Genomic DNA, 20,478 nt, shown 5'->3' with positions numbered 1-20,478 from the left:
TCTTTGAAGATTACAAAAAAATTATTATTAATATGAAACAAGAATTGGTTCTTATCAGATCTAATAATGACTTGGATGGAGTTTTCTTTAAGGATGATGTAACACCTCCATCTACAACCTTAGAAACCCCAAAGGTTTCTTTCGAAAAAATCTATTGGAAAGTACCACACATTTTAGTTGATATACCACAACAACTAGCTCTTACTAGAATATTGGAGTCAAATAAAGATATACTGATTGGATTCAGAAGTTGGGAACTTGTTGAATACTCTTCTCTAACTGAAACAACGCGGCACACATGGCCTGTAAAAACAACTAGTAAACTTGAAGCTCCCCGTCATGTAATAATTGCCTTCCAAGAGAATCGGAAAGGAGATGTTAAAAAAGATATGAGTCAATTCGACAATGTTGATTTGACAAATATAAGATATTTTTAAATTCTGAAAGATATCCTTATCATGACTTATATTTAAATTTCAAAGAGAATAAATATTCATCTTTATATGAAATGTTTGCAAATTTTCGTTATTCTTATTATGGTACTTCTAATGAACCTATATTTAATCCTGAAGACTTTAAAAAGTTTTCACCAATTACACATATTGATTGTTCTCACCAAAAGGAGACACTTCAAATGGGTTCAGTAGTAATGAGGATTGAATTTGAGACAAACAGTGCAATTAAAAAGGATACATCTGCTTATTGTCTTATTTTACATGACAAATTATTTAGTTACAACCCTTTGACAAAGATTGTAAAACAGTTATGATTTTCTCCCCACTCTCTTAATTTTTAAATTTAATATAAAATAAGTGGTAAAAATCTGCAGTAGCAAACATGTCATCAAAGCTACAACTAGAAATACAAAAATTTATTTTTAAAATACAAAAATTGAAAGGGCAAATTGCAGATTACTCAAGGCAAAAAAGTCTAATTAAAAAGTTTAGTGAATTAAAAATATGCGCTTGATTGTGGATATACAAGGATTTAAAGATGAGAAAAACACATTTTTACCTAAAGAACTTGCAGCCTATGATGGTCAGAGAATTTCACATTATATGTTTAAGAAACCCTATCCATTAGACTTTCTCTCACCAGAATGTCATAGACAGGCGGTATGGCTAATGAAAAACCATCATTGTATCAATTGGAATGAAGGATTTACACCTCACCATTATTTTTCGACAATAATTGAAAAACTCACTGGAGATGCAAAAGTGAAATTTGTATATGTTAAAGGAGCTGAAAAATCAGAAGTTGTAAAAAAATATTCCAAGAAGTCAGTTATTGAAATGGATGAACAACCAACTTTGCCGATTGGAACACCAAAATGTTTTTATCATTCCAAGTCAACTTGTATGTGTGCATTGTCGAATGTGTTGTATTTGTATGATAATTTTTTTATGAATGAATAAAATCCATATAACATTTATTACATCTTTTATTATTAATATAATATCAATACCTTACAAAATATATTTTAGTTATTTTACTAAATTAATACTTCTACATCAACTAAACTATTGGATGAATTGTCTTCGTTAACTAAATTGCTATTTATGTTAATGTTTACATCATCATCTCTTACTTGTTTGTGAAATATTTGTCCACTCTTAACAAATCTGTTTAAATATGTTACTTGATTTATAAAATCTAAGTCTATCATTGCACAGAATAACTCTAATATATCATAATTCTCATAATATTGTCCACAAGCATTCATACCTCTTTCATATTTTTGCATCAAATCATAATATATTTTTTCCATATCTCTAAGTTTTTGATAAGTTTCATTTAGGTGTTTATGGAATTCTTGATGAATACATATAACAGCACTAATAAAATCAATATTCTCATTAGACATATTTTACTTTAAAACAAAATATAATCTTTTAAATATTTTGGAAAATTGTGGTGTCGATGAATTCTATTTTTTTTTCGATGTTATCTTCTTAGCTTCTCTCGGTTGTGGTAATTTAGTTTTAAATATTCTTACTAATTGGTCTCTAGCTTCGTTCAAGTGGAACCTGTCTTGCGCTTTTATAATTTCTATTATAACTTCGGAATCCTTTTTTATCCTCAAAAATGGAACAATGTAACTTAGTTCACATGCAAAATATGTTTTTCCCAATTCGCACAAACTCCAAAAGATTAAGCTTTTGTAATAAAAAATCAGCACAGAACTCAATTATCCTATAACAATCTTGAATGAGTGGAAACAATAAATCAGGGTTTTGATTACTTGATATCACTTTGTGGGAAATTACTTGACGAAAATCAATATATTTCTTAAATAACTTTTTAATGACATTAGCTATTTTTTTAGTGTTGCACATTACTCTTCATGGGAACAATAAATTTACTTTTGCGAACGTTTATGAATTGTTATTTTACAAAATTATAAAGAACTACCTCACGTTCTTATGTTGAAACTATATATGATCTGACAATATAATAAAGAATAATAAAAATGTGGAGGGGACAAATCGTGTGGGGATATAAGCGAAAAGATGTGTATTGGAAGTGGGAGGAGTGAACGGCCCCTTATGCGATCTGAGGTATATGCATGTCGGGATATATGTGAAAAGATATGTATTGGGAGTGGGAGGAGTGAACGGCCCCTTATGCGAATGTGAGTGATGAGGAGGAAGAGGAGGAGGAGGATATCCCTTATAATAACTACTAATCAGATAATGACGCAAGACGAGATAATCTTACGCAGTTTAAAACTTCGATTAGAAATAAAATCATTATCGGCCGCATCGACCAGACCTAAATATTAACCAACATTTTAGTGCAAGTGCCGCAAGTGGTTCAAAAAAAACTTATAATCGGAAATTTAACAGGAAGTTATACGATACTGAAAGTTGGCTGTGTGGTTGTGAAAAAAGAAATGTTTTTTTTGCTTTATTTGTCTTATTATGAACAATCCTCGAAGCGATCCTGTATGGGTAGAAAAAGGAATGTGTGATGTCAAACACTTTGGCGAAAAGGTAAAAAAACACAAAGTAAGTGCTATTCATTTAAATAAACACATAGAATTTTCAATGCTAGACAAGGTTGATATTAGATCTGTAGGCAATTTGATATTTTTCACCAAGAATAAATAAATGTTTTGTCTAAACGGATAACCGATAATATTTATGACAATCTCCATTCGCAGAAAAGTATCGAAGAGCCCATATCGCTGAATAAGCAACAGCAGCGGTCCCGAGACTGTTTATGTTTTAAACAAAATATACCGTTTGGTACCGTTTTTTTTTTCGTAATCACTTAAGTAATTTTTGTAATCATAGTTTTTTTGTAATTATTTTGTCTGCAATATTTTTCTTCAATATAAGCCATCCTAAATCTTAATTTTATTTTTTATTTTGACCCGGAAACGCCTACAAACTTCAGAAATGGGATAATGTTTTGAAAAAGGTCGAGTTTGCCTGTAATAACACGGTATCTCGAACAACAAATAACACGCCAAGTCAATTGTTATTTGGGATAAATCAATTAGGCGACATTAATGATTGTATTAAGTTATGACTTGTTAAGAGACTTATAATTGCGAAAAAGTGCGCTCAACGTATCGAAAAAGTGCAAAAGTGTAATGAAACTAATTATAATAAAAAACGTAAAGACGCGTCAGTGTATAGTATGGGCGATTATGTAATGATAAAAAACGTTGACACTACCGCGGGAATCAATAAAAAGTTTATTCCCAAATTTAAAGGGCCATATATTGTTAACAAGGTATTGGACTGCGATAGGTATGTGATTGAAGATATTGAGGGGTTTCAGTTAACTCAGTTGCCATACAATGGAGTTGTAGCTTCAGATAGTATGAAGCCATACGTTGCATAATTACGAGCATAATTATTATTATACATGTTTTTAATCATTAATTATTAATCACTTTTTCGTTTTGTCTTGTTTATAGTAATTTTGTAGTTTTAAGTTTTAGTGATGTTTTATTGTATTAGAGTAAGCCGGGACGGCTCTATTGTCAGTTTGGCCGATCTGTAGGCAATTTGATATTTTTCACCAAGAATAAATAAATGTTTTGTCTTAACGGGTAACCGATAATATTTGTCACAATCTCCATTCGGAGAAAAGTATCAAAGAGCCCATATCGCTGAATAAGCAACGGCAGCGGTCCCGTGCAGATTTGACATTTAATAGTGTAAACAAAAATTAACTTGCTGTCATATAGTGCCAGTTTTTAAAAAATCTTTTTTTTAGTGAATTTTCATAATAATGAATAAAAATTCAAAATAGCGGCCATAAGAAAACAAAAACTTGACTGTTGTGCGTAATCTAGAAGGCTGAGAAATTTTCTGAAAACGGCATTTAATTGGCCGAAGTCAAAACTACCAACTTACGTTGCAACAGATGCAATAGTTCTGAATTCTCAAGATATTGTCATTTAAAATAAACGTATTATTTTCATTTTTTTACATAAATCTGAAACTAACCAAGATACCAGGGTTTTCTTCATAGGTGTTTGCCAAACTTCTAATTACGCAACTTTTGTCCCATTTAATCGAATTCGTATCTCTCGTGGTTTCTGAGATGCCAATGTTGAGCATCGAAATTGTCACCACCCTATATACCCAGACGTTTATTCATAAAATGTTATAAAAGCTGCTTCCTTTAATGCATTAAAACAGTTACATTCTACAGAGAAAGGAATTCCCAAGGAGTTCTTCCCAAGTTCACAATGGACAAAAAAAGTTTTTTTTATTGTTTTAACAACCACTACACTACCAAAGAAAGCGAATACATGCTAATATCCGCAATGCATCACAGCGAAAGAGGTGACAATAAGTCAGGTAAATCTGTAATTATTTCATTCTATAATAAAACTAAAGGTGGTGTGGGTCAAAAATGTACTACAGATTCTACAAACCGGCGAACTAGGCGCTGGCACACGACCATCTTTTATATAATATTGAATATTGCAGGTGCCAATGCGCATGTTTTAAACGGATGTTACAAAAACAAAAATACCATACACAGGGAGGAATTTTACAAAATTACTTGAACATTTCTAAATTAAGTTATTGAAAATTAATAAAAATGTTAATTCACAAGTCTGAACAAATTTTAATCAACGTTAAAATAACAATTTTTTTTATAAATCTCTTCATTATTTATTTTTAACTGAAAATATTAGAACCCAGGAACGCCACAAGCGGTAAAACAATTAGCCAGGCCACAGTTGAGGGTTAAGCTATTTTTATACTTTAAGGATAGCAGTTTTGTTGGAAATACACAAACTTCAAAATGGATTGCCACTAGAGCTCATGTATTTACGTCAAATAGCTTAAAATTGAATTATAAACAAGTGGTTCTTATCATGCCGAAAAATAAGTAAAGCTGAATATTTGAACTATACAGGGTGGGCCACTGAAAACAATGGCTATAATTTTTAAACCAAAAAAGATCAAAAAATAAAAAATACCGTTTTTATAATATCGAGGGGGAATACATATGACGTATTTTTTGAACCACCTAAAGGATGATTCACACTACCTCTAAAGGATGATTCACAGTACACCGGACTGTGTCCGAGCCGGGCACGTTCTGTTAAGTAGACACCGAGCCACGTCCGAGCCTTCTGTTTATGCAACACCGAGTTGATAACGGGGCTCGTATTAGTTCTGAATATATTATAAAACACAGCCCCATATACACACGAAGATTTAATACGAACAATGCCACAGTTCTCGCAAGTGGAATTGGTACCAATTACAGTTGATGAAAGAACAACACCTGCTCAAAGGGCAAGATGAAGGACCTATCATCTTCATTACATCCTTTCATTGTCCAGTTTTATGCATTCCCTGTCATCAAATACTGCTGTAAGATTCACTACCTACTACAGACATGATAAAAAGTGTACTTTGTTTATATCATGGCTGCAGATTGCAGTCGGGGTACCAGGAAAAGTACATGGACATCATTTAAGTGTCTCACTCGATTTATAATTTTCCTGTTTGGTATTTAAAGATAGTAGAAAGATTTCCTAATGTAATTTTTTGCGAGGATGCCGATTCTCTACACCAAAATTTTTTAAAACGTCAATTTTGACAGATACGACGCCATTTTGATTTTTTTGAAATGGAAACCCCCACATATTTTAGCATGGTCCGGTAGACATATTTTAGCTAATTTCAAAAATATATAGTTTAGTATACTTTGCACTTACCGTTTTCGATATACAGTGGATTTAAAAATGAATTGTTCCAGAATCATTTTAAGTGTCTCACCCAATTTAAAATTTTCCTCTTTTCCATTTTAAGATAGTAAAAAGATATTTTAATGTAATTTTTCGCGAGGATGCCGATTTTCTACATTAAAATTTTTTACAACGTCAATTTTGACAGATACGACGCCATCTTGATTTTTTTTAAATAGAAATCCCCACATATTTTAGCATGGTCCGGTAGACATATTTTAGCTAATTTCAAAAATATATAGTTTAGTATACTTTGCACTTACCGTTTTCGATATACAGTGGATTTAAAAATGAATTGTTCCAGAATCATTTTAAGTGTCTCACCCAATTTAAAATTTTCCTCTTTTCCATTTTAAGATAGTAACAAGATATTTTAATGTAATTTTTCGCGAGGATGCCGATTTTCTACATTAAAATTTTTTAAATCGTCAATTTTGACAGATACCACGCCATCTTGATTTTTTTTAAATAGAAATCCCCACATATTTTAGCATGGTCCGGTAGACATATTTTAGCTAATTTCAAAAATATATAGTTTAGTATACTTTGCACTTACCGTTTTCGATATACAGTGGATTTAAAAATGAAATCTTTAGAATTATTTTAAGTGACTCATCCAGTTTACAATTTTCGAATTTTAAAATTCTTGAAAATGTGAAATTTGACAATTACTACGCTTAATTTTTTTTATTTTTTTATACTTTGATTCTTCTTCAATATATTCTTTACATACGGGGTGATTCCGGAAACTTTGGCAGCATATTTTGCAGATAAAAATAAGTAAAAAAGTTCGTATAAATGTCCTAACATGCTTAGTTTCGGAGATACAGGGTGTAGAAGTATCATTTTTATTTCGATTTTTTCCAAATAATTTGTAAAGTAACGTTAATACTGTGATGAAAATTGGTGTCTGGGAGATTTTTGATATGAGAAATTTGATTTTGATGTCAATATAAATCCAATTTCTAGGGGGCGCCACATACACGTGTTTTAACTGTTTTGAAGAGTAATAACTTTTCGTCCGTACTACTGAGTATACGCACTATAAAACTACTGAGTGAAAAATTATTCATTTATAACGATTTTTACGTAAAAAAGGTCTGTTGATAAAAATTGTTACGAGTAATGGTTCTCGAGATATTGGGAATCGAAATTATCAATACCTGTCATCATTGACATATATTAAACATGTGGACTAAATAGTTACTAGTCTGAAATCATAAATTTGAAATGTTTTTTTGCCAAAAGTTCAACAGAAACTGTTTTATCATCATTTTTCCGCAGAAAAATTTATAATTAATTTTAAAATAAATAAATTTATAATTAATTTAAAAATAATTACAATTTCCCACATTTATTATTTCAGCCAAATATCTATCTACTCAACGTGTTTATTTTTTTGTCAATAATGACATGTATTGACTATTTCCATTCGAAATATCTTGAGAATGGTTGCTCGTAGCGATTTTTACCGAGAGATATTTTTTACGTAAAAAGTCAAGAAAATGTATATTTTTTTACTCATTAGTTTTATACAGGTATGGGCGAAAAGTTATTACTTTTCAAAACAGAGGAAAATTTTAAATTGGGTGAGATACTTAAAATGATTCTGGAACAATTCATTTTTAAATCCACTGTATATCGAAAACGGTAAGAGCAAAGTATACTAAACTATATATTTTTGAAATTAGCTAAAATATGTCTACCTGACCATGCTAAAATATGTGGGGGTTTCCATTTAAAAAAAATCAAGATGGCGTCGTATCTGTCAAAATTGACGTAAAAAATTTTAATGTAGAAAATCGGCATCCTCGCGAAAAATTACATTAAAATATCTTTTTACTATCTTAAAATAGAAAAGAGGAAAATTTTAAATTGGGTGAGACACTTAAAATGATTCTGGAACAATTCATTTTTAAATCAACTGTATATCGAAAACGGTAAGAGCAAAGTATACTAAACTATATATTTTTGAAATTAGCTAAAATATGTCTACCGGACCATGCTAAAATATGTGGGGGTTTCCATTTAAAAAAAATCAAGATGACGTCGTATCTGTCAAAATTGACGTAAAAAATTTTAATGTAGAAAATCGGCATCCTCGCGAAAAATTGAATTAAAATATCTTTTTACTATCTTAAAATAGAAAAGAGGAAAATTTTAAATTGGGTGAGACACTTAAAATGAATCTGGAACAATTCATTTTTAAATCCACTGTATATCGAAAACGGTAAGAGCAAAGTATACTAAACTATATATTTTTGAAATTAGCTAAAATATGTCTACCGGACCATGCTAAAATATGTGGGGGTTTCCATTTAAAAAAATAAGATGGCGTCGTATCTGTCAAAATTGACGTTTTCAAAAATTTTGATGTAGAGAATCGGCATCCTCGCGAAAAACTACATTAGAAAATCTTTCTACTATCTTTAAATACCAAACAGGAAAATTATAAATCGAGTGAGACACTTAAAATGATGTCCCTGTACATTAAAGGATGATTCACGGTACACCGGACCGTACCCGACCCGGGCACGTTCCGCGAAGTAGACACCGAGCCACGTCCGATCCTTGTGTATATGCAACACCGAGTTGATAACGGGGTTCGTATTAGTTCCGAGTATATTAGAAAACACAGCCCCGTAGACACACGAAGATTTAATACGAACAATGCCAAAGTTCTCGCAATTGAAGACTCTGGTGCAAGAAGGGGATATGTGCAAAATTTTGAAAAATGAGATTATTATGCCTATAGGTAGCAGAACATCGTCTTTATCGGAGGCGCAAATTTGGGATTTGTGCGATAAATAGATACTGAGTTATAAGAAAAATGCACATATCCGCTATGATGTACTGGTGCAAGAAAGATATATGTGTCGTGTAACTTATCCCGTTCTTGCAGCGCAAATGATTGTACTTTTAAAACACGCCAAACATATCCCGCTCCTGCAGCAGTAAAAAATTACGCAAAGTGCGTAGTGCGTAGTGCAACGGTCTATTGTCATTGTCGTTTAGTTTTGTTTTTCCAGCCGAGTCAGACGGTATTGCGCGTAGTAGGGTATGTTTGTTTTGTCCGCAAGTCAGGCTATTATTGTATTATTATGGATAAACGTGGTGAATGTGCAAGACTAAGTAGCAATAATGAAACTGAAAGTGAGGCAAAGGAGAGTGAGCCATTTCAGAGTTCGGGCAGTGAATACCAACCATCCTCGGCAGGGTTCTCTTCTGTGAATGAAACCGTAGAACCTGTAGAAGAAAATGAAACAATGAAAGCAGGTAGTAGAAAAAGAAAACGTAATGTGAAAAGTTGGAAAAGGAGTGTACAAAAAGTTCAACGGGCCAGAGGAGAAAGTTATAAGTCCATGTCTACTGGAAAAATGGTACTGGAACGCAAACAAGGCACTGACTGTAAATGTGAAAAAGAGTGTTTAAAAAAGGTTTCCCCTGATGAAAAAAACGAAATATTTACGGCATTCAATGCTCTTGCAGATCAAGAAAAACAAGATTCATACCTCTCAAGTTTAATAACTGTTAACACGATTAAAAGACGTCGTAAAAATGTTGTCAATTCACAACGAAATTGCAGCTACAAGTATAGGGTAAGCTACTTAAAATACTAATTTTTACCACGTTTTTATTAACCCACTTTCGTGTCTGTCTGTCCGGTATAAATCTTGCAATCGAGTTTGAAGTTAACCGATTTCAATAAAATTTGGTACATGTTCGGTGAAAATACGTAATGTTATGTCCGTAAGGGGTGGCCAAGGGGTCAGAGGAGTTCAAACGTAAAAATTCAGTACTTTTAAACCAAAGTTGTTACTTACTCGCATATTCAGTTTCCAGTTTGAGGGAAATCTGCGTCGGTGGTGGGTCGTTAAGGGGAAAAAGGGAGTTATTACAGTTCTTAGTTGGTTTAAAAACATGGTATGTTAAATAATGTTTTTTATAAATAATCATTTTTAATGAGTAATCTAATATTGTTTCAGTTGAGAAAGGGTGCATTCGAGTTACCAGTCTGTAAGAAAGCTCTATGTTTAATTCATGGAATAGGAAAGAAGCGCTTAGAACGTATTGCAATCACCTAACACTCAGTGTAACCCCCGTCCAGGACAAACGAGGTAAACACGTTAATAGAAAGAATATAATTCCGGAACCTGTGAGAAATAAAGTTCGTGGGCATATCGAAAGCTTTCCTAAGCAAATATCGCATTATTCTCGAACAAGAAGCAGTAGGCAGTATTTGTCTCCTGATTTGAATCTTAAGATTATGTACGATCTATATCTTAAGAAATTTGAACCAGAAATTTACAAGCAAAAACAAGACAATCTACCGTTTAAACCTACAGTTTCCTATGATTTTTATGGTCGTTATTTTCGCGAAAATTTCAATATGAGTTTTGGCCGTCCGAGAAAAGATACGTGCAAAAAATGTGACATATTGGAAAACAAGATTCAGGGAGCAGAATCAGAAGAAGAGAAAAGTAGTTTCGAAACCCAAAAAAAACTACACCTTTTTAAGTCCGAATGGTTTTACAAGGAACTGAAAGAAAAATCCAAAGAAGCGGAAGACAATGATCATGTCGAAGTTCTGTCTTTCGACTATCAGCAGAACATGCAAGGGGAACCCCAAGGTGCCATCTGGGGACGCCTTTTATTTGCGACAACTATGGGTTCAAAATTTTTGTATACACTCGGCGAAAAACAAAACGGGACATTTTTTTATGTATGACGAAAGTACCTGTAAAAAAGGAGCCAACGAAGTTGTAAGTTTTCTACAATATTATATCGTGAACGTACTTGGGCCTGATATAAAGATTTTGTACTTATTTAGTGACAACTGTTGCGCCCAAAATAAAAACCATGCCCTTGTTCGATATTTAGCCACTTTGTGTTTTACAGAAAGGTTTGACGTAATTATGCATCGTTTTCCCGAACCAGGGCATAGTTTTTTACCCTGTGACAGGTTCTTCGGGATAATTGAAAAGAAAAAACGTTATATAGATCGCATTTTTTTACCGCAAGAGTACATGGAAATTGTCAAGTCATCTTCACGTAAATTTCATGTCATTCCTGTTACCCACACTATGGTGTTGAACTACACTGATCATTTAAAAAGTTTTTTTTATCCGTATCCAAAATCTAGATCAAAAGAAAAGTTTGGCATTTCTTCTTATCGCGTATTCAAATACACGAAAAATGGTGAGGTTGCCTGTACCCCTTCGGCTAGTACTAATGCTCCTTTAATAAATTTTGTTTTGTTTAGAAGAAATGCAAACCCTACATTAAATGGTGTGGAACAAGTTTATTTAAATAGGCTGCCATTAAAAGATGCGAAATATAGAAACGTTATGGTTTTGGCCAATGAATATGCAGGCAAAAGTGAGATGGAGTTTTACTTGTCTCTTACATCCGATAAAGATTTAGGAAATCAAGATTCGGAAGTTAGTGAGTCCGAGAACTCTGATGAATAAAGATACTACTCGTATATCTGTAATCTTTTTTGTTATTAATTTGAATGTATTTTTTTTATTTTGACTTAAATATACATAAGATGTACATGACTTCCAGCTTCCTTTGCTTCTGAATTTTGTGTTAAAATAAAATGTGTAGGAATATTTTGGTAGGGTTACCTTTTGACATCTGCACAAGCGCGTGCGGTCCATGGAAGCGGGGGAAGCGGCGCCGGCGTTTCCCTATACGTTGAGACCAAGCTTTATAATTAATAATTCATAGCAAGTAATATGAATCTAGGTAGTGGTTTATATGTGATCTGTTAAACATATTTTTCGACTTTTTTTATTAACTTTATCGAATCGCTTCCCCTTGTATAAATTTCACCGCACGCCACTACATCTGCAAATGTCAAAATTAAAAAGGACATAACAGTTATGAATAAAAAATATATAGATACGCACGGATTTTTGTCCTACAAATCTTATTTTAACACTTTTGCTCTACGCCGAACAATAAACCCACAAAATCCAGAGGCAGAGAAGGCTCGGACATCTTCTGCACCTAATGTTTTAAAAATTCGTTGCTTTTGGGTCATATAACTATTTTTCAGTTTTTATTTGTTACAAGTTCGTTTCATTAGAAATATAATAATAATTCGTCTTAGAAATATAATAAAAAAATGTATACAAAAGTATTGCATTTGTTACTTATCCCTTTCTTGCACCATCTTATGTAGCCGAGATTAGAATAGGATGAACATATGCCGTTTTTGCACCACACAACTTTTTTTCTATTTTTCTAGTTTATTTCTGCGAATAAATTTATCTAATTTAAACAAAAATATTTAACTTTTCTTCCTCTTTCATAAATAACATTAAATGCAATCTTAAAAAAAAAGTTTTTTGCCTCTCCTGTAAAATTTAAAAAATGTTACATATCCCCTTTTTGCACCAGAGTCTTCAATTGGTATTGGTACCAATTGCAGTTGATGAATAAAGAACAACACCTGCAGGGGAAACACCTGCTCAAAGGAAAAGATGAAGGATCTATCTTGTTCATTACATCCTTTCATTGTCCAGTTTTACGCATACCCTGTTCTCAAATACTGCTGTAAGATTCACTAATACTTACTACAGACATGATAAAAAGAGTACTTTGTTTATATCATGACTGCAGATTGCAGTCGGGGCACCAGTAAAAGTACATTCATGCTTACCGCAACGTGGCGGGAACGGAGCGGATCCGAGAAAAAAATGTACGCCGACATTTCTGTGACGGGGCATGGACGAGTTCCGGCGAAGCTCGGATCGTGCTCGGCCTGGCATGAATGTATATGTATAAAGAACACTTGACATTCTTTGGCCGTGTCTTCACCGATGCACGGCTTGGACACGTCACGGTATAGCGTGAATCATCCTTAAGGCGGCACCCCTACTCACTTGAAAATCTTAAATTGCAACACCCCACTTGTGGCGCCTTTTTGAAAAGCCCATGAAAAATGCTAAACGATGATCATAAAGTTTTTAGGGTGAAATTGAAAAACTGCCCCTTACACCAAAAATTAGGTGGACATTAATGAAAAAAGTGATTTTTTCAGCATACGTTACAAATTAGGACCCAGCTAAATGAGGTATTTTTTAAACCACCCCGACCCACCCCTAGGTGCCACCCCTCACTTCTAACCTCAAGATAGCGATATCCCACTTGTGACACCTCTTTGGAAAGCGTATAAAAAATGCTGAACGATTGTCATAAAAAAGAACGAAAAAAATGGAGCTAAAAATAAAAAAAATGTCAAAACGTGTCAAAATCAATAGAATTAATTATTTTTGTATCCATGTACCATTGCGAGAAAAAAAACTGGTACAAAGAAATTTATTATAACTCTTAATGAAGACCTCATACACTTTTAGCAAGATGGAGCCCCTCCGCATTATTCTATTGTCACAAGGCGGTGGTTGGATAAATATTATCCAAGGCAATGGATCGCCAGAAGGGGTACAATCGAGTGGCCGCCAAGGTCACCTGATCTCACTCCTTTATACTTTTTCTTGTGGGGTTACACTAAATTCATAGTCTACAAGACAAAACCAGGTTCGTTGTAAGAATTGCGGCAGAGAACTGAAGCATGTCGAAATATATAATATATATACTTTCCAAAAAGTGAGAGAAGAATTTTAAAATCGTTTGTATTTTTGTATGGAACAAAACGGCTGTAATTTTGAGCAATTATTAAAATAAATTATCATTTTAAATTTCTTTCAAATTGTCACACCTACATTTCTTATCACTAGTTTCCCGTAATTAAGTTGAAGTCTGTATGACCATCGTGTAGCAATTTCAATTAGCTTTCTAAAGAAGTGTCACAAGTGGGGTATCGCTATCTTGAGATTAGAAGTGAGGGGGTGGCACCTAGGGGTGGGTTGGGGTGGTTTGAAAAATACCTCATTTGCCTCATTTAGCTGGGTCCCAATTTGTAACTTATGCTGAAAAAATCACCTTTTTCATTAATGTCCACCTAATTTTTCAATTTCACCCTAAATACTTTATGATCATCGTTTAGCATTTTTCATGGGCTTTCCAAAAAAGCGCCACAAGTGGCGTGTTGCCATTTAAGATTTTCAAGTGAGTAGGAGTGCCGCCTAAGGGGTAGGTCGGGGTGGTTCAAAAAATACGTCATATGTATTCCCCCTCGATATTATAGAAACGGTATTTTTTATTTTTTTTTTGATATCCTTTTTGGTTTAAAAATTATAGCCATTTAAGTTTTCAGTGGCCCACCCTGTATATAAATGGACAGTATTGTTGGAATAACAATGGAACCCAAACCAGATTGCAACTTAACAAGTTGAAAGAAAAAAAGAAATTTCGGATTAGGACTACCAGATAATCACGCATTAAATAAAAAAGTAATATTATTATTTGAAAATCCACAACGGAAAATAATTTACAAACACCCAAAAGATTCAACACGACCATTATTTTATATACTTAGTTGATACATTGCATCTCTCAAAATAATAAGGAATAACTGGATAAATCTTAAATTACAAGAAATTATATACCCAGATTTTTAATTCATACAATGTTATTAAAGCTGCTTCCTTTAATGCATTAAAACAGTTACATTCTACAGAGCAAAGCCAATATTTAAGATACGGTCACGCATTTCGCCTTAAAGCTATGTATGTACCCTACCTCTATAGAACGTCAAAATGTAAAGCTTATTTTGAAAATTTTTAACCAGGGGAGAGTAAATGTCTTGCGAGAGTTAGGTCCAAAAGTACCATATTGTAAATAATTGGTAGGATATAGTTAGGGCTATTATCCGGTATCAGTGATATTGAAAGATTATTTTCAAAAATAAATAATTACTACTTTACTTTTACTTTGAACTATATGAAGTTTTATAAAAAGTAATTTTAGGATTAGAAGACATTGGCCTAGAAATTCTTGTAGTAACTTCAGATAATCGCGCCCTATAAATAGTATGTCATTATTTGAAAATCTAACACAACTGTAAATAATTTACAAACATCCAAAAGATCCAACACGACCATTTTATAGTGGATGCATAGAGCAGGGTTGCCAACTTTCAAAATAAAAAATAGAGGACGAAAGGTTAAAAAAGAGACACAGATGAAACATTTTTTGAAACCTCGCGCAAATGTCTAGAATTTACCAAAAAGTTATGTCAGTGGTATGCGATTGATAGGCTTTTTCACTTTCTTAACAATATTTATACTCAAAACTTGTTAAAATAAAACAATTTTTAACAAAACTTTTTTCAAAACATGAACCAACAATAAGTAAACATAAAATAGTTAAACATGTTTATCGCTTCCACAAATATTTCTTTTTCGTAAATATTTCTTCGACTTCTTTTCGGTACAAACGAGTGGGAGTAACGAAATACACAGATTAACAATTTTTTACAGCACTGTGGCGATACACATTTTTTAGATTTTGAGTTTGGTATGTAAAAAAGAGAACTTTTTCAATATGCGAGAGAAAAGATTTAATGATTTATTATTATTACCGGGAATATCATTTTGTTTTTTAATAAAATTATTTAAACAAACTTTGCAGGCTCTTAAACTGATTTTTTGTAGTTTTAAAAATTTCCCCACACAAACACTGGGTAGGGTTTTCTAATGAAAAATTTCCTGCGTCATAAGTTTCACAATAACTTTGTAAAAAAAACAACTAATTTTGTGGATAAGTGAGAGATGGTTTTTACATTCAATAAATTTTACAGTGTTCATCTATAATTTTTTGAAAAAGTGCCCAGCATAAAGATACTACAAAGATTGCAGGTTCTCTTGGTAATGTAAGTTTTCCACTGTCTTGTTCCATGAATGATCCTTCTTGGGTTAGAATCCAATTTTTATTAATCATATTATTAGCACAATAAAAGTTCGAAATGTCCTCAAAATTTGATAATATTTTTGATTTTGAATGAGCTTGGATGGTTTTAAGACTCTCTCGTATTGCAGTTTCCATTTGTTGCTTTTCAACATCAGCAAATCGAACAGTCGATATAGGTTCTTTACCTGTATTTTCTTAGTTTTTTTTTTATATTTAGGAACATTCTCAAAAATTGTAGGCACAGCATTTTCTGTTAATTTAGAATGTCTGTTGCCTGTGAAATTAGTGACAAAATATTCTGTAGCCAAAGCAGTTTAAATCGCCATTTAAAAATTGTGCATAAAATAACAAAGAAAAATATTAGTATTTCATCTAAAAATGTCTTAACTTTAATAGTAAGTGCTTGGAAGAAGACTGTCGCAACATATCATTTAGATTTATAGGTGAATTAAGACATCATCTTCAAACTGTCCATAATAAAGTATGGAAAAAATGTATTATTTTTCCAACCTTAGAGGGCATGTAGTCATTTCTTTTGTAAATTAGTTGTTACCTACCACAGATTTTATTATGTTGTTATTTTTTAGAATTCCAAAGCTGGTTTAATCTGGTTTTACAATGTGTCATTTGTTCGGCCTAATCAAAATAATCAGCACTGTAATAGGTCATATAAACCAAGGGGTGGGTATATAAAATGAAAATGTTAAATTATTATTGTTATAATTCAAATAACATTTTAGGGCATAAAATATTAAATAATGCATCTAGAGTAAGGGCTGTTAAGAGCCAAGGCTCCTGTAAAATGAAAAACAAATGCACCAGCCAAATTATTTTAACAGAAAAAAATTACCAATTTTTAACTCATTATGGACATAATATAAGTTTAGAACATATTCGTGTTCCAAAAATAGATCGGATGGATATTGGTGCTAAATTTATAAGTGGAAACTCAGTTAATAGGCAAGTACAAAAGTTATATTATTTTATATGAATTTCTATAATGCAATATTTAACAATAATAAATTACAAAAATGGTATGTTTTAGGGTTCTTGATTCATATAGAAGTAACTTTGATGAAAATAAGCTATCAAGATGTGACCTTATTAATAGAAAAGACATAAATAATATTAAAGATTCAATTAATATTAAACATTAAAGATGGTGTCCGTCATAAAAATGACTCCATCAGTGTAGACCTTTTAATTAAACAATGCGAACAGGTGATGAAGTATTGTTATATAAGAAGCAAGGTCAAGAATATCCAAGATCCAACTGATTTTTGTTTAATTTTTATAAATAAAGTTCAAGAAAGTTTATTACATCAATTTGGAAGTAATACTTTAGCTATTGACAGTACACTGGCTTAAACATGTATGATGTTGAATTAACAACATTAATGATCATAGATGAGTTTGGTGAAGGGTTTCCTATTTGCTGCATTGCTATTAAAACAAAATGTGGTACATTACATCCAAAAATATTTATGTCAGATATTACTTTTGTCTATTACAATGAATGGCTTAATTTAGCACACACAGCAATTTAATTTGCTAGGTGCTATGAAACTATAAATATGAAACTATAAATGTAAATGTAATGTAACACTGTATTTTATCACAAAAATAAATAAATAAAGGATTAAAAAAAAATTCAATGGGTACTTCAATTGAAAATCGACTATATTGCTCATGGCATGTAGATCGTGCTTGGAGAAGTAACTTAAATAAAATAATAAAAGTGGATAAGAGAAAGGAAGTTTACCAAACTTTGAAGGTTTTACAAAATACATTGGATATCTCAGAATTTTAAAGAAAAATTACTACTTTTGTAAAAAATTTGTTGGAAAACCCAGACAAAATTGGTTTTGGAAATTATTTTCTCCATAATTACACAAACAATTGTACCTATTGGTAGTCTTCCTCAGCCAATTGTGTATCGAACAAGCTGCTAACAATTACATCATCAGATTCTGGTGGCAATGGTATAGGTTTTTCAAAAGCTCTAAATCTTGACACTAAAATGCCAAAAGCATTTTCAACGATGCGGCGAGCTCTTGATAGGCGATAATTGGCACTAGGAAAAGGTATCCCCTCTGACATAAAGGGGCAATTACTAGGCCCCCTCTGGAATTCTAGCAAAACAATGGTCGATGCTTTTCATAATATAACAACAGTACGACGAACGCTTATAACGCAGAATTTCTCTAGACGGGTAAAGGAGGTAGCTGAGAGAACAAAACCTGGGCAACTAATTGTTGAGGTAGATTTTGGTGAGGCGGTGAAATCAGCACAGGCCATTGAGAAAACAGGAAAAGGTCCTTTCATCCAAAAACCGTATGAGTGAGAGGGGGGAGGGGGGGTTAATCACAATAGTTCGTTTAAAGGTTTGTTCCCACAAAGAATTACTGACAAGTAAGCGACAGGTTTCGAACTAATGCACCACGCAAAGTCCGTTTCTGATCGATTCGAAACCAGTTTGTAGGAACAGTTGACACTGCCGATAATTTACACCTAGGAAAGATCGAAAAGGAAGAAGAGATTGCTATCATAACCTCATTTATTTATAAATAATTCAAAACAGTTTTTGTTTCTTTTTATTTTTATGAAATACGTTTAACTGCCATCCATTTTAACTAACTTATTAGTGTTTACTGTGGGCCGTTTTACCATTTTCAAATAATAATACTGATACCTCAAATAATACAAAAATGATGGAGTTAGTTGTCTGTCTCGGAGAACTTGGTAAATATATCTTAAGTTGATAATTAAACTCAATTTGCGTCCATTATATATGTAGATGTATTAAAAACATAACAATCTGTTATCTTTCAAGGTGAGTACATCGTCATTCAAAGTGCAGCATCGGATAAAGGTACGTTTTCATGCTCAAGCAATTGGCGCAAATTGGCTTGTGCATGTCCGATTTGCACAAGTAACTTGTTGCATGAAAACCGAAATCGCAAACTTGCACAAGCCAAACAATTTGACTTGAGTGAATCTGTAGCGGCCAGATAAATTGCTTGTGGTTTGCGTAAATGCATGAACGTATAAACACTCCAACTTTTTAACTCAATCGCCTACTTCCGCGCATGTCTGTAGCAGCAAATTTCGTACCTCATTAGTATCCAGCTTTTCGTTTTCAATATTTGTTGTTATTTTATTATATAACAAAAAGGAATTTATATGTATATAATACTTTACTATTTTTACATATTATTGTGTAGCCAAATCCCAGTGGTTCCCCGTCAAAATGAAGATCTAAGCTGGATCCGTGATCAATATATGCATTTGTTTACATGAGTGAGGGCCACTCAGATTTAGATATTAGATATAGACAATAAGTATTTTCAAAATATAATATCATTTTAGACAATACGAAACTGTGGACGAATTCAAGCATTAAACATTTAATCAAATTATGTAAAAAATATGACAAGGATTTTTCATCAGGAGTGAAAAAATATGTTTGGAATAAAATTGCACAACAACTCACCAAAAAGTTTAAGCAAGTTTTCACTCCTCAGCAAAGTGATACCAAGTGGAAGGGCCTTAAAAGCAACTATAAGGCAGTAAAAAACATAATGAGTAATCCGGAAATAATTTTAATTATTGGAAGTATTATGATTTAATAGATCAATTACTATTTTCTTAGCCGGAAATTAATGCTATTGCAACATGTTCCAGTGCAAGGGGGCTAATTGAAGACAACAGGAGGCAGCTCCACTTTTCGGCTATTTTTATGTTTTGACATTAAACAATTTTTCATTACGATCCGCATCGTCTGGTGCAAAAATGAGGCAGCTCCTAATCTCTTACAGGCTTTCATATAATAAAAACAGATATACCCGGGGCAAATTCGGAGCAAAAAATTGGTTCCACCGTCTGCCGCTGCGAAGCAGCACCGTGTTATTCACACAAGGTTTGTCGTACCAGATGCCTGCGTTGTTTACGTTGTGGTGCTCCTATTTTTTACTAAAAAGAATACGTGATTTAATAGTTTTTTATTGAACTGTTTATTTGTGTTTGTGTAATCGATCTTGGACAAGTGTGGTTGATAAACTGTTTTTATATACCTGGGTTTAAGAGAGAAATGGTAAGTTTTTTAATGACAAAAAAGACAGGCGAATATAAGATTATTATTCATTACAGGATCTACCAAATTCACACGTCACCTCTGATGAACTGGACGACTCGGATAAAGATTCCGATTTTATACCGGACAAGGACAAAAAAAAGGTTATGTGTCACTTTTTTACGCCTCGGCGAATGTATCTACGGCAACAGATGGCGACAGTTTCAGAACACAGTTCCAGACATAGACAAGTTCCGAGCGCAACTCAGAACGCAAAATTTGGTTCTATTTATGTTGATCTGCGTATTGTGTCTATTGGGCCCACTATCTCATTCTAATATAACAAGAGAGAAAG

The sequence above is a fragment of the Sitophilus oryzae genome, unplaced genomic scaffold (assembly GCF_002938485.1).
Source record: "Sitophilus oryzae breed Bouriz unplaced genomic scaffold, Soryzae_2.0 scaffold_551_pilon_pilon, whole genome shotgun sequence".
Classification (NCBI taxonomy): Eukaryota; Metazoa; Arthropoda; class Insecta; order Coleoptera; family Curculionidae; genus Sitophilus; species Sitophilus oryzae.
This window is presented reverse-complemented; position numbering follows the sequence as displayed.